We start from the raw sequence: 26,537 nt of genomic DNA on the forward strand, positions 1-26,537 counted from the left end.
TTCATTGAGTTAGATAAGTCTTTGTAAATGATGTTTCTTCCATCTCTGAAATTGGGACTTGCCATTTTAGTCAGATTTTCCATTTCAAAAACAAAAAATTCTATGGAATATGAAGTTGGATAAGCATCTACCACAGTGACACCTAATAGCTTCCAGGCAACATAATTGTAGTAGGAGCCCTGTTAAAGGTTCTCTACTTATTTAAACTAATAAAAATGTTGTTAACATTAGTCCAGGAGCATACAATGACCTCTACCTCCTACCCAATTGATCAGCATCTTTAAGTACCTGCTAGGCTCTATACTAAACACTGGAGATACAAAGGCAAAAGTAAATCAATTCTAGTTCTCATTGTGTGTTTCTACTCCATCAGGGGAAAACAACATGTAGATTTATAAATAAATAGAAAATAAGTGCAAGGTAATATTTTGGGGAAAGTTTCTAAAAGATAGAGGGGATTGACACTTCACCTGTGAAATGGTTTCTGATATTTCTAGTTGACAATTGTTCCATTCCTCAGACCTTGTAAAACATCCTCTTTTAGATAATCATTGTGTTTTTTTAAGTCTCCTGATTAGAAACTCAGTAAAAAAATGGGAATCAGTTCTTCTTTAATCTTTGTCATTTTCCTAGGACCATAATAGGTGTTTAATAGAATTTTGTGGAAAGAAGTGATGGCAATGACCAGACTAAGTAAAATCATATTCCCTCTGTTCTGTTCAAACTGCACATAAAACATCGTATTCTGCTCTGGTTGCCATTTTATGCAAGAAATTTTCAACTTATAACATATAAAAGCAAAGCAATTAGTTTGGTAAAATGACTTGAGGTCATCCAATATGTAGTCAAATTAAAAGAAATGTTGATGTTCATCATGGAGAAAAAAGACTAAGGGAGAAGTATGGACTTAAGTTGGGCTGAGTTATAAGAACTGTCTATTGAGTGGAGCTGATACCCTAGACTTGGTGCCTTGGCTCCAAATTGTTTCACTATGAAGACAAAATCAAAGTTATAGAAGTAGATTTTCACAGAATCACAGAATTTCAGAGTTGGAAATGATTTCTACTTGATAAAAAAATTTAACCTTGGGGCTCTCACTGAAACATGATGGGAAAAAAAAAGGTAGTCTGATGTTATGTGCTGTGAATGGAGAAAGGCATGATTAGCAAAGAGAATGATGAGCTCAAAACTTTTTACCTGCTCCAAGGGACTTAATTGATTTGGTTTTAGATACCCTTAGAAGAGAGACATCCAAGATGAGAAAAAAAGACTTTAGAATTGTAGGCTGCATGGAAGCCAGCCCCATCAAATATCTGGACTTCTTTTTTAGGTTTTTGCAAGGCATACGGGGTTTGCCACACAGCTAGGTAATTATTAAGTGTCTGAGACTGGATTTGAACCCAGGTACTCCTGACTCCAGGGCCGGTGCTTTATCCACTATGCCACCTAGCTGCCCCTATATCTGGACTTCTTGAAGGTCTATCTGTTAAAAAAAAAATCTGCTTGAGATTGTATTTTGTCTTCTTTATTTGAGCTGGGATCCAATCTCATTCTCAGCTACAAAGTTAATTCACTCATATATTATATGGTGTATCCTAATTTATATAACTTCCCTTATTTCTGTTTCCTTGGATAATTGGGTTTACTTACTAGTGGCTATTTGTGATGACCTTTTTTTTATGGCTAGGTTATTGGAAAGGACATAAATTGGGAGTGTAGACTAAGGATAATCTTTCCCCCTAAGAGACTAAGGAAGTGGTTTTCCACTTGAACTCAGAATTGTGTACCTAGATCAGACATATTTTAGGTATGGCAAAAAGATGCAATTCTTGCCTAATAGTACTCTTGGAAATTGGAGAAAAGAATATTGGCTGTTCCTGATGCACATAAGCAGCTGGTGGTGAAGTAGATAGAATGCAGAGTCTGTAGACAGAAAGATCTGAGTTCAATTCTAGCTCAAATGCTAATTCATTGTGTCTCTGTGCAAGTCACTTAACCTCTGTTTGCCTCAGTTTCCTCTACTGTAAAATGAGGATAGTAGCCCATAAATCATATGAATGTCATGTCATAAGGTTGTTGTGAGGATCAAATGACATCATATTATAAAACACATTTTTCACAATGGTGCTTATATCTTTCCCTTTGCATGAGCTGGAAATGCATGACTTTCCTGCTCTCCAAGGACACTATAGTATCCTTGATCTCCGATTATTCCTCTCACTGGTATCTTCACATTCAGGATGTTTGCCTACCGTCATGATAACCGATATCAGAGTGAACAACAATAAGAAGCATAATTTAAGATTTCCTTTTAAAATTGTAGGTCCTTTGAATATGCCGATGCTGATTCTATGAAATCTTTCCTGACCCATCCCTCAACTTCAAGTGATCCCTTTCTCATATTTGACATAGTACTTTACCTTGCCAAGTGGTTTGCATTTTTCTCACTCTCCTTTGTACCATAGATATTTTCATGAGTGTCTTTCTTCCCATTAGAGGTAAGTTACTTGAGCATCAGGGTCTATGTTTTGAGTTTGTTTATGTATCTCAGTATCCCCAGCTTTTACATAGAGAAGGCATTTCATAAATATGCTAGGCATAATTGCTCAGTAAATTGAGGATGTAAGGAGCTTATGTAGATTGCAAGGAGTAGTTTCAACACTTAAATGGAAAAATTCTCCATAACTTTGGGGAAAGAGGCAGATGTAATTGAAGAAAGTCTTTGTGTTCAACATATGGTATGATAGCTCTAGGTATTTATGACAGACCCAAAATAAAATATGCAGTATTTCTTATAGTGCATAAAATTTTGTTTTTTTTCTGTTCAAATGTAATAGATCTAGACCTGGAAGGTACTTCAGTACTAGTCAAATTCCCTATTTTATAATTGATAAAACTGAGACCTGATTAATGTCACCCAAGGTAACATGGGTAGTAAAGGTCAGAGATAGGATTTGAACCAGATCCTCTAATTCTTTTTTTCTTTTTAGGTTTTTGCAAGGCAAATGGGGTTAAGTGGCTTGCCCAAGGCCACACAGCTAGGTAATTATTAAATGTCTGAGACCGGACCTGAACCCAGGTACTCCTGATTCCAAGGCTGGTGCTTTATCCACTACGCCAACTAGCCGCCCCCAGATCCTCTAATTCTTGAACTAATTTTTCTTCCTACTATATCATTCTCCTAAGTCAGACTGTAGCATGTAGGCACAACTGAAAAAGAAAGGAAGGAATGATGTAAATTCATAAATGATTTACTTTAATTAAAGGACATTTTTCTAAATATTTATTTATGTAAAGAATATTAAGTAATGAATTGAATTTAATAATGAAATGAATGGGATGAACCAAGATCTCTTTGGGTTCATTTCATGGTTTTTGGAGAAGGATTAGCTCTATGATTTCATTAACAGGGAATGTTTATATGAGAAAACTTCTTACAAAGGAGACCTACATGTTTGCACCTCATAGTCTTAGAAAGTTAGAGCAGAGAAGTTAAGTGACAGGTTCTTTCAGAACTCTTCATTATTGTTTAATTTCTAAATAATGCTTAAAGATATTTATTTTCTTAACTGAAAGGATTTTGTTTGCATAATATGTATAGCAAAGTTTCTAACTTTTCTGACTTCTATAGAATTCTACATTCACAAAGAAGTGATCTGAAAGGTCATTTGATCCAACTGTCATTTTGGAGGTGAGGAAACAGACCACAAATCACATAATAAATATATGGCAGAGCTCAGATTAGCTACTATTTGTCTTTAAAATGAAAAATAAACTCTACTCAGACTGCTGTCAAAGATTTGGGAGACACACAGTATATGTGGGAGCATCATTTTTCTCCTTTAATAAAGGAGTTAAACAAAAAAAGCAAACTTCTCTTCTTTTCTTCCAATATCTGGATAGTCAGTCTAGTTCTTTATTATGTCCTTCAGGGAATCCATTCTTCCAAGGTGCATTTATGTTTCCCCAGTCTCTTTCTGAGTTGAAGTATTTGTGTCAATAAATTCAGATACTTATGAACTGTAGTAAAATGCCATTCCTTGAATATTGATTATTTAGTATTGTTCTGATCTCATTTATATCCTCATCAATTCCCCCCTCCCCACAAGAACTCTGACTCTATTTAGATTTCCTGAATGGAAAAATTAAATAATTAAATAATTGCTCTATCTCCTACAACAAGTAATATGGTATGTTCGAAGACTATAATATGTTAGAGGACTATATAACATATATGCTATAATTATTCAGTGAGGTTTTTTTAATAGAAAAATATTCAGATCTCAGATGCATTGTAATATGTAATTTATCAAGAAACCATGTAGAATTAGCTCAGGAAGTTGAAACTAAGATAATACCTACTTTCATCCATGAAAGGTTGTGCATTAATTAAATATTATTTTCCTGTTGAAAGAGTGCTATGCTGTCCTTATTTTACAGAGGAGTAAATTAAAGTTCATGTGAGGAAAAGTGAGAGTTGAAATGTTTTATGTAAAGTCACACAGATAGTATGATGGGAAAGCTGGGATAAGAGTCAAATCTTATCCAGCCCAATGCCATGCTCTATCTCTGGACTGATATTAAGAAAGCCTTGTCCATTAGAATGGTAAGTGGTCAGGACATTCTTCGTCACAACCACATTCATTATTATCTGGATTTTACTTTCCAGTCAGAAAATCTTATGTGTGGTCTTTTGACTGTTTACTTCTGCATTTTATAAAAAGACATCCTAAGTTCCCTTTAATTCTATTCTTGTAAACAACTAAGTAGAATTTAAAGGGGGGGGAGTCATTTTGCACATCTGCATAGCAATTCAGATAAAAAGGAATGTGATTATAGACTTGGAAGTATGGAATTGTTAATGAACAAATAAAAAATATATTTTTGCAGGAAACCTAAGAATGAGATATGATCATAGTCTATTAACAATAAAGACAAGATAGAGGATATATATGAATACAAATGCTAAAGATATACTTATGAAGTCATATGAATTAATATAAACAAAATATCTCTATCTAAAGTATAATTTTTTGGATGGGATAATATTGCCCAAATTCTCTTTACTTGGGAAAGCAGATAATTCCCATTTGATTTCCTTGATGATATTCTGGTTTTTAAATCATTCAGGTCTTTCTACGTTTCTCCCTCATTTCCATAGCAACCACCACTGATAAAACAGCAGACCTTTTCAGAGTTGACCAGGATTTTCATACATCACTGAGTGTTTGTTTTCCTCATTTTTTGGTGAAATTCCCTTCATTTCTGAGGAAAGCAATGACCAAAAGAATTGGGGGAAAAGGGGGGGGAGTTAACAGAATTGTACTATAATCTCTAAGAAATGTTAAATATGAAATTTATTTTAGAGAAGTGCTACATAGGTATAAATTATTATTATTAGCAATCATTAAAATAGAACTATTAGCAATGATTATAATATGCTATTTGTATAAGTACCCAGTATGATTTCATTATACATTGATGGCATATATTGTTTGAATCACTCATCAAGCTTTCCATAAACAATTTTTCCCCTTCCCTACTTCTAGTTATCTTTTTTCTTAATGATGTGATACTTCTCATAATTTCTGTAGCATATTACAAATAAGTTCTTATTCAAAACCTGTTTTGCCCTACTTGTCAAAAATTTCTGTTTGGCAGAGAAATTAAGGGTCTGTTGATTAAAGTCTTAGGCACTTTGGTTTCCTCATCATGGTTATTGATCAAAATGGAATGGTTATAATTGGTATCAATATCCTTTATTCTACACATTTCCTTTCCTTAGTATCAATAAATTATTTAATTAGGACAAGTTTAATTTATAATATGCACCACAGATTTTTTTTCAATTATATTCTAGTTTTGTCCTGATTTTTGAACTCTAATGAAGGTGGTAATCCATGCATACAAATGATTCAGGAATGGCTTGAATATAATGAACCATCATTTTCTGACTTTAAATTAAAATCAAATTTATTTTGTTGTGATATTATTCAGTAATCATCATGTCCAATGTCTTGTGATTTCAGCTATTAAAACCTATAAATTGTCAAAATTTAATAATGGAAATATAAAATAGTTTAATCCCCAGAAAGTATAGGAAATGCTATAATAATAACAACAGCTTATCTGTGTTATTCCTCAATTGTTTTCTTTAAAGCCAATAAATGGGGTTAATAAACAAGATTTTTAATCCTCACTTCACAGGAGATGAAATTGAGGGTCAATCAAGCATAAATGATTTGCCCAATTTGCAAGACCAAAAAGACCTTGGAATTAAATTCAAATATCTGACTTCAAGTTCAGTTATTTTTCCTGTTATATCACTCTGCATATCGCAGAGGCATTGATTTTTACCAAATCTTAGAGTAGTGAGGATCTTATAGGTGATCTTAGAGTCCAATTTTGACACAAAACATTAATCTCACCAAAAATATCCCCATTCCATCATTATTTGCTATAGCTCAGTGGTTCAGTACATTAAGCACTAGGTTTAGAGTCAGCAAGACTTATCTTCTTGAGTTCAAATTTGGTATCAGACACTTATTATCTGTGGAAACTTAGGCAAGTCATTTAGCCCTATTTGCCTTAAAGTCTGTTTCACTTTTGAATAATGTAAATAGTTTGAGAAATTTTCTCCTATTGAGTTAGATTTGATTCCCAAATATTTTTATATACTGCTCAGTCTATTTTTCAAGGCTAAATAGGACAAGTCTAAGCCCTCTTCCAAATAAGAATCCATTAGATATTTGAGAATCACTGCTACTGGCCAGAAATTATAAATTAATATAATCAGTACTAAGTATCATATAATCAAAAACATCAGGAACCGCAGAATATTAATGAAAAGAAAAACTCAATTTTTTTCTTCCCAGTCATTCACATTTCTTGAAAGTTACATATAGTGATATAGCCCTTGATATAATAAGTCTCAGTGCATAACAATTAGGATTGGAAATAATTTAATGATGAGAGGTTAGGCTAATGTACTCTGTATTTTTCTATTCCTTCATTCTGTGAAATCTAAAGTCCTTTAACAGGTATTTTTGTGATATGAATAGGTCAGTATCAATACCTCTCCAAGTTGGTGATAGAAAGTGGATCATAAAGTCACCCAGTAGATAGTGAGAGAACCATACATAAGATTTATGATACAAGGTCCCTTATTGTTTGTGCTGATGGAAAGGGTACCAAAAAAACTTTCTTTGCCACCCTTCTTCTTCCCTTCTCCCTACCAGGATTGATCCTGCTCACATTCTCCCATCTCTTCTCCTACTAAAAATGAGACAGAAAAGAAGATGAATGTGAGAAATGGGAAGAGAAGAAAAAAGAAATGAAGTTATTAGTGGGACCTAAGGGATTGTAGGGGCCACAACAGCTCAGAGTCGATGGAATTATTCCATAGAAGGAATGAAGTGATGCTCTATTCCACTTTAAGCATCCTCTCAAGTTCTGGAGCCTGGGTTTTGCTCATTACCCATAGGAGGCTACTTCTGGTGTTATTTAGCCTGGAGTAGAAAAAGGTAAAAAGAAACCTATTATCAAGTAAATAGATGAGGTTACAGAGAAATAGCTGTATTTCATCTGCACTGAAGCAGAACAAAAGGAAATGAGCTTAAACAGCAACAGATAAGATTTAGGTGTGACAGCTTCTTAACAGAAAGACAAAACCCGGAGTTGTTTCTCAGAGGGGAATGTGGGAACATTCAGTTCCCATCTTCTTTGAATAGTGGGCTTCACTAGAGACAACAGGACTGATGTTTCTTTAAACCATTCTCCACCTTCCTCAACATCAGGATGATTTCATCAGAACTTTTCAGCTCCTTTTCTTTCCTGTGTTCATTTTTGCTGTTATGTTTTAAGAGGGGAAAAGTAAAACTTAAATAAATGATCTCTCTCCCAGGCCTGGAATGCCTTCCTTCAATCCCTCATCTCTCAGAATACCAAACTGTAATCATGACTCCATTGGTGTGCCCCTTCTTACACTGTTGCCCTCCTAGACTCTATTTCCATCCTTGTTCATTGTAATACTCTCCCCTCATCCAAATTATCCCATGTATACTTTGTGTCCTAGAGAAGAATATAAGTTCCTTGAGGTTAGGAATTAGTTGGTTTTTGTTTTTCCTTTGGAGGTGGGCAGTTGTCCAAGTATAACCTGTATTTAGCATATTTACTTACATATAGTGGGTGTTTATTGAGTTGAGTAAGGTTGAATTGAACGGAAATAATCATGGATAGATTCCATGTGTAATTTATCAAAGTCAGTATTACATCTTGTATCAGGGAAAAAAACACTTTATTTTGTTTTTCAAAGGCATATTGGCTAGTCACATCCAATTTTTATAACAGAAAGATCATAGTACAGATGCTATTGTTTTCTTTTTCTTTTTTCTTTTTTGAATTATTTAACATTTTATTTGTTTTTCAATTATATATAATATAATCATTTTTGCAAGGCTCTGAATTCTACAATTTACACCCCCTTCCCTCCCCTGCCCACAGAAGGCTGTCTGATAGTCTCTACATTGATTCTATGCCAACCATTGATGTAAATAGAATGTGTTATAAGAGTAAACATTAGAGTAAATATAACCCCCCCAAGAAGATGAGAACCCTCAAGAGAAAAAAAAATTGTACTTTAGTCTGTGTTCAGATTTCAATGGCTCTGTCTCTGGGGTGAGTTGCTTTCTTTATCATAAGTCCACCAGAGAAGTTGTTTCAATATTTTCCCCACAATTACTATTACTAGCTGTACCTCCACTCTATTTCTCCCCATTCTCATTTATTCTATTCTCTCTCTCCTTTCATCCTTGCCCTGTCCCAAAGTGTGTTGAATCTGAGTACCCTCTCCCTCAATCTTCCCTCTCTTCTATCACTTATTCCCCCCCTTCCCTCCCCCCCCTTCCCTCTTATCCCAGTCCTTTCTTCTTATTTTTCTCTAGGGTAAGATAAATTTCCTCACCCTATTAAGTGTGTATGTTATTTCCTCGCTGAGCCATTTCTGATGAGAATGAAGGCTCACTCATTCCCACTTGCCTTCCCCCTTTCCACTTCATTGAAAAAGCTTTTTCTTGACTCTTAAGTGAAATTTCTAAGGTTCTTCTTCATCTCCGTTTCCTTCTTCCCAGTATTTTCCTTTATCACCCATTGCCTCAATCTTTTTACTATATTATACCATTATATTCCACTCCTTCCTATGTCTTATCTATATATGCTTCTTCTAACAGTTTTTATAAATGAGAAAGTTCATATGAGTTATCAATATCTTCTTCCCATGCAGGAATACAAACAGTTCAATATAATTAAGTTCCTCATAGTTAGTACTTCTCATCCACCCCCTCTCTGGTTCACCAGAGTTCTATACTTGGAGATCAAATTTCTGTTCACCTCTGGTTGTTTCAATAGGAAAATTTGAAAGTCTCCTGTTTCATTGAAAGTCTATCTTTTTTCCCCTGAAAGAGGATATTCAGTTTTGCTGGGTGCTTGATTCTTGGTTGTAAATCAAAATCTTTTGCCTTCTGGAATATCATATTCCAATCCCTACAAGGCCTTAATGTAGATGCTGACAGATCCTGTGTAATCCTGACTATGGAGGCTTGGTAGTTGAATTGTTTGTTTCTAGCAGCTTTTAGAATTTCCCTTTGATTTGGGAGTTTTGGAATTTGGCTATAATATTCCTGAAAGTTTTTCTTTTGGGATCTCTTTTAGGAGGTGACTGGTGAATTCTCTTGATTTCTATTTGACTCTGTTTCTAGGATCTCAGGGCAATTTTGCTGTATTATTTCTTGAAAAATGAAGTTTTCTTCTCCTATTTGTGGCTTTCAGATAGCCCAAGAATTTTCATATTATTTCTTTGAGGTTGGTTGTTTATACAGTGAGACATTTCACATTTTCTTCTAATTTTTGGCTTTTTTTAGAAGAGTTTTATTTCTTCCTGATTTCTTGCAAAGTCATCAGCTTCCTTTATTTCCATTCTGCATTTGAAGGAGTTATTTTCTTCAGAGAGCTTTTTTATCTCCTTTTCCAGCTGGCCAACTCTGCTTTTTAAGGCATTCTACTCGTTATTTGCCTTTTGTTTTGCTTTTTCCATTAGTCCTAAACTGGTTTTTAACATTATTTTCTTCAGTAATTTTTTGTGTATATCTTTCACCAGGTTTTTGATTTGGTTTTCATGCTTTATCTTCATAGTTCTCATTTCTCCTCCCAATTTTTCCTCCACCTCCCTTAATTGCTTTTCAAAATCTTTTCTGAGCTCATGCATAGTCTGAGCCCATTTTCTATTTTTCTTGGAGGTTTTAGAAATGGAAGTTTGGATTTTTGTCATCATCTGAGTATATGTTTTGATCTTCCATGGGGACTAAATTAATTCTCTATGGTCAGATTCTTCTTTTTTCTGTTGTTTACTGATTTCCTGAGCTCAAGACAGTACTTCCAAGGCTTTGATTTTTTTTGGGGGGGGGCACCCCACTAGGACCTTTATTCCTCCAAGGTCTTATGCTCTCTTGGGAGTGCTTTGATATGGAGATGCACCCCCCCTTACTACCCTATTCCCTGGAGCTTATAAGAAAGGATCCAGCTATTTTAGTATGGGAGCCCAAACTGCCACCTGAGTCTGAGTGTGGGAACACCCCAGAGTCCTACCCCGAGGGAGAGCAGAGAAATCTCTGCAGACTTCCCTTAGTCTTTGGGGGTGCAGGTTGCTTTCTCCAGATTCTCGATGCAGATTCTGCAGCCAGTGCTCCTCACTCCACACTCATTCTGGTGGAGCAGAGTTCTCTCCCTGCCCCTTCAAGCTGTTGCAGGTGACCTCTGGGCTGGGCTGGGCTGGGCTGGGCTGGGCTGCAGGTGGGTTTTTTTTCCCCACCCCCAGTCCTGGTGAAACACACCTCTCCAGCCGAACTTTGAAGTTATCTTGGACTGGGAAAATGTATCACTCAGTCTTTCTGTGGGTTCTGCCCTTCTACATTTTGGCTAGAACCATCATTTGTTTGGTTTTTTTGGGAGGTTGGGGGGAAGCATTTCCTGAGAAATGCTGCCTTCACTCCACCATCTTGACTCCACCCAGATGCTATTGTTTTCTTTGAAGGATGATTCTATATGGTGTTCAGAGAGATATTTTGCAGAGAAGAATGGAATTTAAACAAAGATTAATATTTCATTTTTATACTAAATAATAATTACAATATAATGATGTGTTAAGGAAATAATCACAACAAAATTGACCCTTGTGGGTTTGCTCCCTCTACTAAGATGCAAGTTCTTGAGAGCTAGGACTATGCTACTTTTTTTTAAAATCATCTTCAGGAATCAACACTATGCTGGCTACACAGTTGATAATAAATAGATGCCAAATAGCATTCAAAATCATCTCACAATTAAAAGAGATTACATTAATATAAAATACTTTGTCATTTTTTTTCTTTTTTGCAAGGCAATGTATTTAAAGTGACTTACCTAAGGTTACACAACTACTAATAATTACGATTATTAAGTGTCTGAGGCTAGATTTGAACTCAGGTTCTCCTGACTCCAGGACCAGTGCTCTATCCACAACACCACCTAACTATCCTTGCTTTGTGGTTTTTAAAGTACCTTATGAACATTAAATCATATGATCCTCACCTGAACCTTTTAGAGGTTGGTAAATAAAGTTATTGCTTTCCATAATTTGTAGATATGGAACTGAGATTCTGAAATATTTTACCCATGATTACATGGCATTATAGACATGGGGGATTTGAACCTAGCTTTTACCAAAGACACAGTGCAGTATTTGTCCTCCATGTTGTGTTTCTATGTAGCAAGTAATCATGTGCTTCTGAGCCCAATGGTAAATATTCAGTTAATACATAGTATGTGTTGACTAAGGAGGAAAAGACTTATAAAAGGTTCGAAATCTATATATTAATGATAAACAAAAAGACTCATATTATGTAAAAGTAGCAAGCTATATTCAGAAATATCTTTGTGTGCAAGAAGCACAAAGAAGAAATACGAAGTCCTTTCCAAACTTTAAAGTGCCATGTCAAATATCATTATTATCATTACTCTGATTTTCTCAGTGGAATAACATTTTGAATATATCTATTAGTTTGCAAGCTCACCATCTGTAGAACACCAGACACCTCTTCTGGACAGCTCTAGGAGCTAACAGGAATGATAAGGATGACACAGTGTATACATGTGCCTGATATGAATATCTTCTGTTCTTCATTTTTATTAATATCATAGTAGTAGTATTATCATTTACCTATCTCATAATATTGTGCTAATATGACAACTATTCTGTGAGAAGATGTTAAGCTCCATTATAGTATAGGGTTTGTATCACTTGTGTATTTGTAGCCTCAGCCGTTAACATAGTATCTTGAACATAATAGATATTAAATAAATGTTTTTTGATTCATTAATTGATTAAAGACATAAAAGTATTTAAGGGTAAAGAAGGAAAGCAAACATATACAGAGGAATACAGAATTGAATTTTTTAGTATTACTTCTTGCATAATTTTATGTAAAGATATAGTTTTAATGCCAGAACATTCTGATTGCCATGATGCCTGGGTATTTTGTGATGAGTCACTGCATTTGCTGCCGTGACAGCTCAAAGACGCATGCAGAGAATATACAATTTGAAATACAGGTGGGGAACAAATTTTGGAAATTGTCCCTGGGATACACATGTATTTTTCTAGTTCTGACAGAGAGGGTGTGTGTGTGTGTATGTGTGTATATGTAAAATCACAAATTGAATCTCAGAGATTAGTCTTCCTAATTTTATTCCTAAAGAAAAAAAAACTTGCCACTTTGCATATCCTCAGATCTCATAAATGTTGGCACTTTTATTCATTCTGTTATTATTGACTTACCAAAGTTATATCTACTTTTAGTAAGACAACAATCCCCTAAGATCAGATGTCTCATATTGTCATTCCTGAATGACAGATGTGGATAGTAAAGAACAGAAAGTACTCATAATGAGTGATTTATTGATTAATTTACTTCCCCATGGCTATAAATCTAAGTATTAGCTTTACAGAGTTAGACCTGTATTTGTCTACTAGGTCACAAGGTATTTCAAAATACTTCTGGTGATGTTATCCACATAGGGAAGGAAATAAGTATTTAAATAGCATCAAGTATTTTTTTAACTTTAGTAATATTATCTCATTTGATAATGGTTATCATCAAATAGCCCTTTAAAGTTTTGTATTGGCAAAGCAAAAATTAGGTGGTCTTGCCCTTCCAGGGTAAGGTATCTAGGTAAACAGAATTCTTTGGGTTTTGTTCCTACTTATGCTTCAGAAGCTTATAGTCTTATAGTCTTTAAAATTCACAGGCTATTTCAGCAATCAAGTCAATCAGAAATGTCATCAACTTTGTTTATCTAAATACACAGAACTTACATTTACTCTGCCTGTCTATTCCCATCACCCCATATTAATAATGTCTTTTAGATTTATTTTGAGGATTCTTTCTTTGTTTCAAGTTAGCATACCAATTTATAATGATCTATTCCTAGGATTACTATGCTTTGGAATCTCTTTCTCCCAGGAAGATAATTAGCTTCCTTCTCTGCCTCATTTTGCTCATCTGTAAAGTCGGGGAGATGCAAGTGATAAATTCACCATTCCCTACTCAATGTAAGTCTCTAATCCCATAATTCCAAGCAATTCCATGAGTATGTACTTTAAGAGAGGTATTCTATCATGTAAGACTTCTCAGAAAGACAGAAAGAATGAGGTTGGTTTCAACTGAAGCTATAGAATGCATAGAATAAAAGTAGCATAGGAACGAAAAACCTGGCTACTTTCCTCCTTTGGTCACTGAAGAAAGGCAGCAGCATCATTATTATCATTAGTCTTCCTAATGATTCAAAGAGAAATAGAGTAAGATAAAGTTATTCAGCAGGAAAACTACTAACAGGAAGCTGTGGGACAGTGTGTACTAAGAGGTTAGAGAGATCCTTCTTCTCACTCAAGGTTATTATAAATAGGTTAATGCAATATTTGAAGTTATGGGATTGGCTTGCATGTCTCTATGGGACATTTGGGCATTGGAAGAAATTTCTTCACAGTTCATCCTGTGCTGTAGTACATGAGAAGAGAAAGATAAAAGAAAAGAAAAAAGTTATGATTTTTAAAAAGTATTTTTAATGAATTAGCAAAAGCTGAACTTTGTGATGTGACTAAAAGTAACATTACTTCTGATTTTTTGCTTGGGTACCCAGGGCTGCCAATTAAAATGAATCTTATGAAAATTCTTGACCTCTTTTCATGAAAATTTATTTTTTACTACATTCTCTTTCTGCCTACTAGTTTATAGTTCTACAAACTCTTTCCTTATGTTGTATTTGGCAAATACTCAACACCGAAACTTTTCCTCTTGTCTATAAAACTAATGACTCTTGGGAGAGATCAGTAGCACAATACCCACTTTACAATTCTTTAAAATTTGTGAAAATAAACCCTAGAGAAGAGGGAACTGAATTTGGAACAGAATTCTCACTAATTGTTGGGAAACTGAGCTTGAGCTTTGTCACAGATCTGGATATGCAAATGAAACAGTTCTATTAGTTCCTTTTGGAAAGTAAACTTTATGAGGGCAGGATTGTTTCGCAGTGAAATAGACAAATTTAGGACAAATTTCTTTAATACCTCTTGTGCACAGAGACCATATTAGAAATTTTGGATTAAAAAATTAAGTTAAAATCAAGTAAGACATTGAGGATTTGAACAGAATATTAATATTATAGGAATAGAATGTTAATAATATAAATATATGGGGAAAGAATAAAATATTCATTAATTGCCTGCATAGTACCAGGCACTTTGCTAAGTACTATGCAAGTATTATTTAATTTGATCCTCACAACAATACTGTGAGGTAAATGCCATTATTATCCTCATTTTTACAATTGAGGAAATTGAGTCAGATCAAGGCTAAGGAATTTGCCCAGGGTTACACAGTTTAAGTGTCTGAAGAGACATTTGGACTGAGGTCTTTCTGATTCCAGAATTCTATCCCTGTTCCTCCGAGCTTAATATATAGATATTTATAGTCAGATCTAATAAATTTGGCCATTATCAAAGAAAAATTTCAAAAGGATTCTTATTTCTTGAATTGAGTATCACCTTAATATAAATTGATCAAGTGATATGAAATAAAGGACTCAAAAATAAATATGAAAAGGCAGAACTATTTAACACATTCAATGATGCTTATAAAATATATATTGTAACTAATAAGGATTATAAAACAAGATTAAGATTTAAAAGGAATTATCTTGTGAGTTAGCAGGTCAAAGAACAAACTACAGAAATAGTATTTATTTAGGTTAAAGAAAGAAAGAGCATTGAGACAGAATAAATAATTTGTGAGATGAACCTTTAAGGGAAAGAATATATCTTGGAGTAATCATTAAGGGAAGATAAAAAATTGTGCATTCAATTAAAAACATTAGAAAAATGTCAATGAATAATAGCAAAAGAAGTCTCAACATAAAAATTAGAAAAATCAAAGAATTGACAAGCAAAAAAGAATTTCATTAATAAACACAAGTATGGGCCTTTTGTTAAGAAGAAAAGACTAAATAATATAAATAAATCAGTTGTTTGTTTTAAAAGAGAGGACGTTATTTGGATCAAATGTGAAACTAGGTTAAGTTATAAGAATTTGAGAAGACCAAAGAGGGCTATCCAAAAATGGAATGGGTTGCCCTTGGGAACTAATGGAAATTCCCCTCTCCTCCCCTCCACCCCACCCCCCACAGGGGCTTTTCTAGAAAAGGGCTGCTGAGATTACTCCTAATTTTGTGCTTCTAAGGTTCCATAATTCTCTTCTTTATACCCATTAAAAGTACATTTTATGTAGGAAGAGAATTTTATTTCTTGACATCTTAGTATTTCAAGTAGAGGAAACCTTTTAAACAACTGCTGAGAAAAGAAGACAATAAGAGGGAAATGGTGTTTCCAGACCACAGTTCTTTACTAAATAATGCATCTAAAATTATATCAAATGCTACATTTTACAGCTCCAGTGACTAAATCAAGTATAAATTCTTGCTTCTAGTTTATGCTATAGATGTGCTTTAAATATCAGATATTTCTGAACAGTGGGAAGAAAGATGACTACTATTTCCAGTGATGTTTAATGTTAAATTTATGTACTTATTTTTAGCAAAATCTTTTTTTAATTTTATTTTATCCTGAACTTAAGAATTAAACAAGATGCTTGTACATCAAACTACAAACATAGTGTTTGCAACTTTCTATTCCTCTTAAATATATGATAGTTATTATAACTTCCTTTTTTGTTTGTTTTTTTTAATTCCTTCCTCACATCCTCCCTAGGGATGTCTATCCTTAGATGTGTGTGGGTGTGTCTCTGTGTGTAAAATCTTTTTAACAGTTCTTTCTCTGGATGCAGATAATAAATCTGACTCTACATAAAATTATTTTATTATTTCTTAAGGGGGGGGAGGGTTGTATTCAATTGTTATATTTTCAGTGAATTTCAGGGATGTTTGCAGACAACTTTCCTGTTTCTCCATGCACCTTAGCTCTTAATTTCACAAGTCATATTTTTGCCACAAGGTCGGTATTTTCATAGTCTTAATTTTATACTGAACTTCTTACTCAATCAAAATAAATAATGAGCCACTTTCTCATCTTGCTTTCCCCTACTGCTGAGCAGATCTGAGCAGGGACTTCAAAGAGTTTTGCTGATGAATCAATAGCAAGGACTCAACTATAATAGAATCTGAGACAATTTTAGTTGCAGTTTTTCTTTGCAAAAGGAAAGGGAATTATTCATGCAAAAGATACATAATATGTGGAAATTTTGTAGATGTAGTAGTGAAATTGTAAGATGATAAATGTAGGGGAGGGAATTGATTAGGACATCAACTGATTTTGTGATCCCTTGTCCTTGTGAAATAAATTACAGAAGATAGGAAGCATGGTAACAGAGACAACAAATTAAAGACTTAAATTAAGTAGAAAGAAATTCTTTACTTTGTCATTTTTTTGCAAAGTATGAAGTCCTAAACTCCATCTAAGTGAAAATAGAGCATAGGTAGTCATCATATAGTAAAGAATTTTTCATATATCTCATATATCTTCAAAAAGCAAGATACTCTCCTAAGGGTTAGTCAGTGAAAGAAAGAGAATTGAGGAGAGTGAAGTCTATGAGTTAGGAAAAGAAACAGCTCTGATTATCAGGAATTGATCTACAGAAAAAAATGGGTCAGGGTCCCTACAGAGAATAACCTGTCTGACAGAGAAACTGTGTCCAAGAGGAATGGCATAAGGACATCATGAAAATTGGGATCATAATGAGGTCTTATACTGCCAGAAGAGTGAACTGCCTGAACTGTGATTCTTTCTAGCATATACCTTTGACTATTACATTACTATGGCATGCCTATTCTTTCCACTGACATTGTGTGTCTCTGTAGAAAAGTGATACTCCCAGATACAGAAATTTAGATCTAGAGATTTATAATTTGAAAGATCATCTGGAAAAATTGTATGAGTAATGATAAAGCTCAGAATAAGCAGAGGCTGGTAATGAAAAGTAAGGATGACAATAAGGTGGATTTTTAAGTCATGTGAATATACAAAAATATTCATTAACAGCTCTTTGGAAATTGAGGGGATGTCCATCAATTGAGGAATGGCTGAACAACTTGGGGTAAAGGTCAATCTGGTTCCCTCTCCCCCATTTTATTCTTAAGGAAATAAGTTGAGATGTTAAGTACCCTTTCCAAAGTCTAATGGGTAAAAAAAAAAAAACAGAAAAAAAAACAGAATTTGAATCCAGGTTCTCCAAGGTCAAAATGAGTACTTTTTCCATCATATCACACTGCCTCTAAAACTTAGAAGCAAAATTCACATGTGGAATGAGAATTGCAATTATTAACTGAAATACAGCAGAGAAAATAGAGGACTGTAATATTTTCCTTTACTTGAATTGTTTGACCCTGGATATTCGAAACAGTGTGATACATTTTTCAGGTTGGCATTCAAGGTCCTCCAATTATGTCTTCACCTTATCTAGACAAGTTTATCCCCTATAGTCCCTAGCATCATCATCACCTGATTTTCAGAAATAGTTAACATTAATCAGAAGATTTAGTCCTTCCTCACTTTCTAAAATTAGAAATAAAATAACAGGTGGTTTAATTTCTCCATTGTAGAAAACACAGCATTCTGGGTCCTTCTGGATTTTGAGTGAAATAGATTTTTCTGAGAAATTTTAGTTAATAAGATATGTTTATGAATAAAATTATAATATAAATGTACATTAAAGAATATTTAATCATTTCTTAATATACTAATTGATAAATAACTTGACTAAGAGAATATGTGGGGTAATAAACCTAAACTGCTATTTTCTCTGCTTTTATGGCAAAGTTTCCTTCATAATCACACTTAAAACTGTCATACTCTTTAGCTTGTGCTAAACTTGAAAACTTTATATTTGTATTTTAGGTCCATATTATTGAAGTTCTGGTCACTTCAGGGTTTTCTCCTGTAGTCCTGAATAAACATCAGGGACCAACAGATTCAGTATACAAAGCAGCTTGTTAGCAGGAGTGCTGGTAAAAGCTTTGGTGAGAAGTATAAGTTAATATCCTCAACCCTAGATCATCTGGTCAAAGGGGATGGGGAATAAAAAGCAGAAGATAAATTTTTATTACATTTTATTGGTTTTTTACAAATATTTCCAAGTAATTACTGCAATTTTGAAATCCACTAAAAAAATCCAAATTTTAGAATATTTTTCCTGATTCAAGATGAAACTTGGGTCTACTTGCTAAAGACTATCCCTGTTCTCATTTATTTTTTACCACAGGAAAAAAAAAGTCCAGGAAGTAAAGCCATTTTAATCACATCTAGCCTCTGTCATCAAGATGTCAGTGGGAGGTTAGGAGAAATACAATACTGCTTCACTGAACTCATCTTTTAAAATGAGTCACTGAAACAAACAAGAAATGTGTGAATTATTACAACAGATTTACTACTCCTCTATTTCTTTTTATTAGTTATTGTTTTAATCCATCTAACATCTCTCCAGGATATAAGTGGAAGGGATGGAGAGAGAAAGGAAGGAAGGGATAGGGGGAGGGAAGAAGACAGAGAGGAAGAGGAGGAGGGAATGATGGAAAGAGAGAAGGGAAAGAAAGATGAAGGGGGAAAGAATAATAACATTTATATTTATTTTATTATGTATCATATTACATTTTAAACATTAATGTTTGCAAGTATTCTACAAATAGCTCATTTTCTCCTTAAAACAACCCTGGTTGCCCAGGGATGTTATTATCCCCATTTTACAGATGAGGAAACCAAGGAAGACAGATGTACTAACTAACTCAGGTTCAAACAGATGAAATGTGTTTGAAGACAAACATGACTTCAGATCTTCTTGGCTCAGTGCTCTATCCACCCACTGCTCCATTTAGCTTTAGGAAGGCAACTGTGGACAACAACATCAAATTTGTAACCATTTAGGATACAAATTCAGTAAAACTTCAGTTCAATAAACATTTCTTATGTCTCCTGTGCATACTATGTCTAAAGCCCTTTGCTGGGTGATGGTTACAGAAAAGACTCATTAGTCCTACTGGAATAGGAGGGCAGGGTAGCCCTGCTGCAGAACTATTTCCAGATGGTTTATGGTAACTCAGATAATATTTGGCCTGTGTCTACATATCTTTACCCAAATTATCTTCACCAGAGTGTTCTTATAATAATAATAACAGCATTTATATAGCTATGGTAACTCAGATAACTTGACAAGTCTCTATAGATCTTCACCCAAGCGTTCTTATAAAATAAAGTAATAAAAGCAATAGTAATAATAATTTTAAGTTTTGCAAAACATTATATATATATGTTATTTCATTTGATCTTCACATCAACCCTAGAAATTAAATGTTATTTATTGTCTTCCTTTTACACACGAAGAAACTGAGAACTTGCTTAGACTCATACAACCTATGTTTCCAGTGGAATATGTAGGCTATCTTGAAATAACCTACAATTCTCTACAGAATACTATTTTAAATAATTGAAGAATATGCTAAATTTCAGTTAGAGATTAGGGAAAATAAAGATTGATTGAAAGATCAACATATCCATCTAACTATATTAACATTTATATGCATACATATATTAATATATACATGGATGTGTATGTATGTGTATAAATATATATCCATATATTTTATGTATATATATATATGAACTCTTGTATATCTACATATAGAAATATAAAAGTCATTATTTATTCAAGGACACAAGTCTCTGAAATCTATCTACTTCAACACAATGTTTCAGCTACAATTTGACCTTGAATCTTTCAGCTTCTGGACAGTCTTCGTTATAGAACATCTTTCTCTCCCCCAGGGGTCTGACTCTTTTGTAGTTTGCTTTTTCTCATTAGAGTGTGTAAGATTTGGGGGAACCCAGGTTGTCTTTATTTTTGGTGGTATTACTAACACATACCAAAGAACCTGACACAAATTAAATGTTTAATAAATGCTTATTAACTTTTGCCTATCAACAGAATTCTTAGGGTTCCATGGAACCCAGATTAAAGGACTCTTGCTCTAGAGAATACTGTAGGATCCAATCTCATCCTACCAAATCTCAGAGATACTATTTTCCCACCAATCTTTTTTAACAAGATTTTGAGTTTTAGATTTTATTCCTTCCTTTTCTTCCCTCTCCTATCACCCCCCTTGAGAAAGTATTCTAATATCTGTAATACATATGTAATTATGCTAACCAAAGATTCGTATTAATCTTGCTGTAAAAGAAGAATCAAATTCAAAAGAAAGGAAAAAAAGATTAGGGGGGAAAATGACATGATACATATGACAAGTTCTAAAAACTGAAGAGAGTAAGTGTTGATCTACATTTAAACTCCACAGTTCCTTCTCTGGATATGGATGGTATTTTCCATCACAAGCTTTTAGAATTGTGTTTGATTATTGTACTACTGAAGAAAAAAATAATTCCAAGGAAGTTAGGTAGCACAATGGATAGAGCACCTGCCCTGGAGTCAGGAGGACCTGAGTTCAAAACTGTTTTAGACACTTAATAATTACCTAGATGTGTGATCTTAGATAAGTCACTTAACCCCACTGCCTTGCAAAAACCAAAAAAAAAAAAAAGGAAAAAAAAGCAATTCATCATAGTTGATCCTCACCCATTGTTGTTGTTAGAGTATATAATGCTCTTCTGGTTCTGCTCATGTAACATTCAAGACTTTTCTGAAGTCTCTTACCTCATGATCTCTTATAGATCAATAGTGTTCCAAGATGTTAATATACCACAGTTTGTTCAGTCATTCCCCAATTAATGTGCATCTCCTCTATTTCCAATTCCTTGCTAGTATGAAAAGAACCGCTATGAATATTTTTGTACACATAGGGTTTTTAACCATTTTCATGATCTCTCTGGGACACAGACCTATTTGGTGCTATTTTGGGATCAAAGGATCAAAGGGTATGTAAAATTTTATTACCTTCTGGATGTAATTCCAAATTACTCTTCAAAAATGTTGGATCTAGGGGGCAACTAGGTGGCATGGTGGATAGAGCCTCTGGTCCTGGAGTCAGGAGAACCTAATTTCAAATGTGGCCTCAGACACTTAATAATTACCTAGCTGTGTGACTGGGCAAGTTACTTAACCTCATTGAATTGCAAAAAAACAAAAAAACAAAAAAAATAATGGTTGGATCAATTCACAACTCTACCAATAATGCATTAGTGTCCCAGTTTTCCCACATCCCTTCCAACATTGATAATTTTCCTTTTTGGTCATATTGGTCAATATGATAGGTGTAAGGTAATACCTCTGTTTTAATGTGCATTTCTCTAATCAATAATGATTTAGAAAAGTTTTTATATGACTGTATATAACTTTAATTTCTTCATCTGAGAATTGCTTTTCCATATTCTTTGACCGTTTATCAGCTGAGGAATGATTGTTTTCAGAATTATTTTTTTTAAAGGAAACTGAGTTTAAATGTCACACAGCTAGTAAGTGTTTGAAGTCAGATTTGAACTCCCATCCCCATGATTCCAGGAGCAGTGCTCTATCCACTGACCCAGTCAGCTGCCTCTTAGATTTTTGAGTTCAAAGTCCATTCTTTGTTACTTACTTTGCTATCTTGTGCACCTCTTATCACCTCTGTATCTGTCATTTTCTTCTTCAATAATTTGGAGCCAATACTACTTGGAACTTTTGCTAGCTAGCAAAGCTATTATAAGTCAAGTGTATCTTAATTATAGATATATAAAAGTATCTGTAAGAGAAAGAAATCTCAAATTGCATTTTTGGATGATTGAGTTGTAAAACCCACTCACTAGCTCCTCACCCTCCTCCACTGAAACTAAGAAGTACATGAACTTCTAATTTATATCCTGAGTAGGCAGAATACTTGAAAAGAAGGAATGGATTCTATTTGCAAATCATTCATAAACTAAAAGGAATCCTTGATGGAAAACAAAACCTCTAAGGCTCATTTAGCTGTTTTAGAATTGATCGTCTAATAGCAATAATTTCTGTAGTATATGAGTTTTTAAAAAAAAAAGAAACACTTGTTTAGCATTTCAAGCTTTAATTGTGAGGAGCTACTGGTTAAAGGTAACCATCTCCCCCAAATTTAAAAGCCTTTGAGAGTACATTTTGTTGGCATATCAAGATGAAATGTCTCAAGAATGAATTTATATTCCTTTGGCAGTTTCAGTCTATGATTACATTTTGGAACACTGGAGACAAAATTTATAGCTCTATTGAATTTATATCCTCCATTCATGAGAATGGTTGTCCTTGAGAGTCTTCATCTGCAAGATGAAATCACTTAACTCTTCAACCTCAGTTTCCTGATCTGTAAAATTAAGAAGGGGGGGAACAGATAAACTTTAGGGTCCTGCCCAGTTCAAGATTTATGAGGCTATAAACAGGTGACCTCTAAGGTCTTTTCAACACTCCTATCTAGATCAGGACAGGACCTAAGTAGACTTCTATGAACTTAAAAAAACTATTTTGTACTTCAATATACTGGGTTCCTTCCTTTTAATCTGCGTAAGTCACATTTTCTTCAACACTTTCTTAAGTCTAAACAATCAACAAAACAATAAATCAAGTCCTGATTTGAAATATATGCCAGGTTTCTGGAATGAAAATACATCCCCAAAAATTTAACAACCAACTTTCCCCAGTCAGTATGAAGTGGTTCCAGCATACCCTTGGTTTAAGACCCAGACCAATTCAGGTCTAAAGATCCATTTCTGATGCCAGAGTAATTTCTCAGCAGATGCCAGACTCGATTTTGATGATGAAAGAACTTTGTGGCCATGAGGAGAGAAAATACAATTGCCTTGATAAAAAATTAACTATATATATGAGATATATATGTGGGTATGTATATGTGTGTGTGACATGCTCACCCCCCCCCCACACACACACACAGAGTGTTTGTCCTTTATCCTCAAAGAAGACCACATCATCAGGGAGGTGATGCCATGACAAACATATGAATTGGATTTGAATGAGGGGATGCTGTACTAAGTCACCAGCCTCACTTTCTTCTGCCTAGCCATCTGGGTCCAGTGACAAAACATTAATCAGGAGGACTTAAAATGGTTCTGGATGCAAGGCAATCAGGGTTAAGTGACTTGCCCAAGGCCACATGGCTGGATTCAAACTCTCTTCCTTCTGACTCCAAGGGCAATACTCTGTCCACTATGCCATCTAATACATACATGTGTATATGTATACATATATAGTATATATAGTACATGTAGTACATATATGTAGAGTACATGCTATACATATATAGTACATAAAGTTTGTAAATTGTATAATATATCATACTTATATATATATAAATACATAGGGGTGGCTAGGTGGCGCATTGGATAGAGCATTGGCCCTGGAGTCAGGAGGACCTGAATTCAAAGCCAGCCTCAGACACTTAATAATTACCTAGCTATGTGGCCTTGGGCAAGCCACTTAACCCCATTTGCCTTGCAAAAACCTAAATACATACATACATACATACACACATATATACATGTATATATGTATATATATATACATACACACGTGTGTGTTTCTGTGTATAAGATAGAGTAAACTTTATATTGTCTAGTGAGAAATTTCTGGTGTTTAGTTATGCTGTCTTTGTTGGGGCCTTTTAATCCTAGTGTCTTCACTGTGGTATAATCAAAAGAGTTAAAAGTGCCTGGGTTCAAATTCTGTATCCTACATTTGTTAGCTGTATAGCTATGAACAAGTCACTCCACTGTATCAATTTCTTCAGCTGTAAGAATCAAGAAAAACAACAGAACTAATTTCCATGGTCACTGGGAGGATCAAGAAATAATGTATGTAAGGCTCTTTGTAAATCTTAAAACACTATATAAAGGTGATATTACTATCTATTATTTAGTATGATTATTTATTTGGGAGGTTAAGTAGTGACTCCTAGTGGCCATTTTTTTAAAAAACAAAGTCTATTTATTTTTCATTTTCCTTAGTGACTAGAGGGTCCTCAGTATAGAATCCGAATAATGAATAGCTTGGGAGGGTAGGGGGAGGAAGGGGAGGGAGAAAGGGGAATCTCTATAATTTAAGAGAGAGCAGAGATAAATGAGATGGGGAAATGCTAAAGAAAATTTATCTATTTAATAATTGCATATTAGACTCTTAAAGAGGATTAGATTTTTTTTAAACAGTCAAATTGGTTTTGAATTTTTTAATTGAATGTTAGCTACAAATATTCAAGATTGTCAAGATTTGGGAGCAATTTGAGCAAGTATATTTGAACAAATATATTGAGTTATATCGCTGACAGCTCTTCAGAAAAATAAATATTCTCTTCAGAAATTATAATTCATTTCTTTTCCTGTCTACTAAAGCTGCCATGGGTAAGGGTATGAGAACAAGATATAGTCTACTTGCAAGTTAGCTGATACTCCCTCTTCAGGGGCCATAACCTTTACTGCCCAGATACCTTCCAAAAGTAGTCCGTCTCATCTGGAAAGAATGTTTGTTACCTTAGGAGCTCTAAAAATCAATAATCCAAGATTATTTTTCAATGCTAGTTATAATCTTCTGGGGGGAGGAGAGAGTACAGTATCATTACAGAATTACAGAGCCCACTCTGTAAAATGTAAAATGCTAGAACATGAAGCAGTTTGTGAAGCTACAGAATGTGTATTCTTCATTCCACTTTGGATCCCCATTGTTCAAACAACTTATCTTCTGACAAAATGCACTGGGCATGGGCCCATACTCTTGTGACTGGTTATGCCCTCAAAGAATAGTTACTGAGAATCTTTCTCTTGTAACTGCTCACCAAAAGGACCCAAGAAAACCAGACTTCTTGAAATTACAAAGTCATTTCCAAACCTAGACACATCTACTTCAGGACAGATAACAATTCATCTAAGAATAGGGAAGAATAAACAGAAAAGTGACATCCCAGAACCCAAGTTCAACTTTAGCAAGACAGGACAAATGTATTGTTTTCCATGTGCTCATCGTGGCTACAGTGAAGGATTAGAAGACTGACTTTTCTCCCACACCTCAGGGCAAGATGCCCAGCCTCCAAAGGGAAGAGAGCAAAGGATGCAGTTACTTTTTCATATCAAGCATTTGATTAATTTTACTTTTTTCCAACTCAGCTCCCAATAAGGGAATTGTCTTATCAGTTCAATCTACTAAGCCTCTTCAAGTGCTGTCTCTGAATTCAGCCTTAGAGTTCATAAAAGCTGATGTATCTAACTACTAACTTGCGATTTTGGTTATACTGAAGCAGGGAGGGCAACTTTCACATGACAATTGAAACTCCTTTACACCAGGAAAGTGCATAGAGAGGCACATTCACCATGGATCTCTCCCTTATATCCTCTGATGACTGGTCTTTTTCCTATGTGAATGTGTGTTTCTGGGTCAGTATTTTTTATTGAATATGGGGAAAAAAAATCTGATAAGTCCCTGGAAAAACTGAACACATTGTCTATGTTTCTCTTTGTATGTTTTGTGGGGATGGAAGAAGGTCTTGAGATGCACCATTGAACAGGAGTTCTTGGTTCCTTTGAAAGCTGAACTCAACTTACTTGAAGACTTTGTCTGAGACCTTCTTCCCTGCCCAGTGACAGAAAGAGCTGTGATGAGCAGCAGAAGCTAAAGGATCTTCTCCCTTGCCCCTTATTTGTCTGATTCATACTTTAAATATCATACAGAACAGTCATCCTGGGAGACCCAGGTAAGATTTTCTAGCCTATAGATTTTGTTAATTCTAAAGGGGAAAAAAGCAACTGGGTTACTTCATTTCCCCTTAAGCTGTATTTTTTTAGGTGTTTTTTTTTTTTACAAGGCAATGGGGTTAAGTGGCTTGCCCAAGGCCACACAGCTAGGTAATTATTAAGTGTCTGAGGTCGGATTTGAACTCAGGTACTCCTGACTCCAGGGCCAGTGATCTATCCACTGTGCCACCTAGCCACCCTTAAG

The 26,537-nt window shown here is 34.5% G+C and overlaps 1 protein-coding gene across 4 annotated transcripts in view; it reads left to right on the forward strand.

Annotated features, from left to right (window-relative positions):
• The window catches only part of KCNIP4 (potassium voltage-gated channel interacting protein 4), a 246,263-nt gene that overhangs the window by 56,488 nt on the left and 163,238 nt on the right, over positions 1-26,537 (forward strand). The window contains exon 1 of one of the 4 annotated variants that reach the window (XM_074229713.1): positions 8,569-8,676. The exons of the other annotated variants lie outside the window; for them this stretch is intronic. The gene's annotated coding sequence lies outside the window, so the exon portion shown is untranslated. Of the gene's footprint in view, positions 1-8,568; positions 8,677-26,537 lie in introns of those variants that run through there. 4 annotated transcript variants of the gene reach the window in all.

This window comes from Macrotis lagotis, chromosome 3, assembly GCF_037893015.1.
Source record: "Macrotis lagotis isolate mMagLag1 chromosome 3, bilby.v1.9.chrom.fasta, whole genome shotgun sequence".
NCBI classification, from domain to species: Eukaryota; Metazoa; Chordata; class Mammalia; order Peramelemorphia; family Peramelidae; genus Macrotis; species Macrotis lagotis.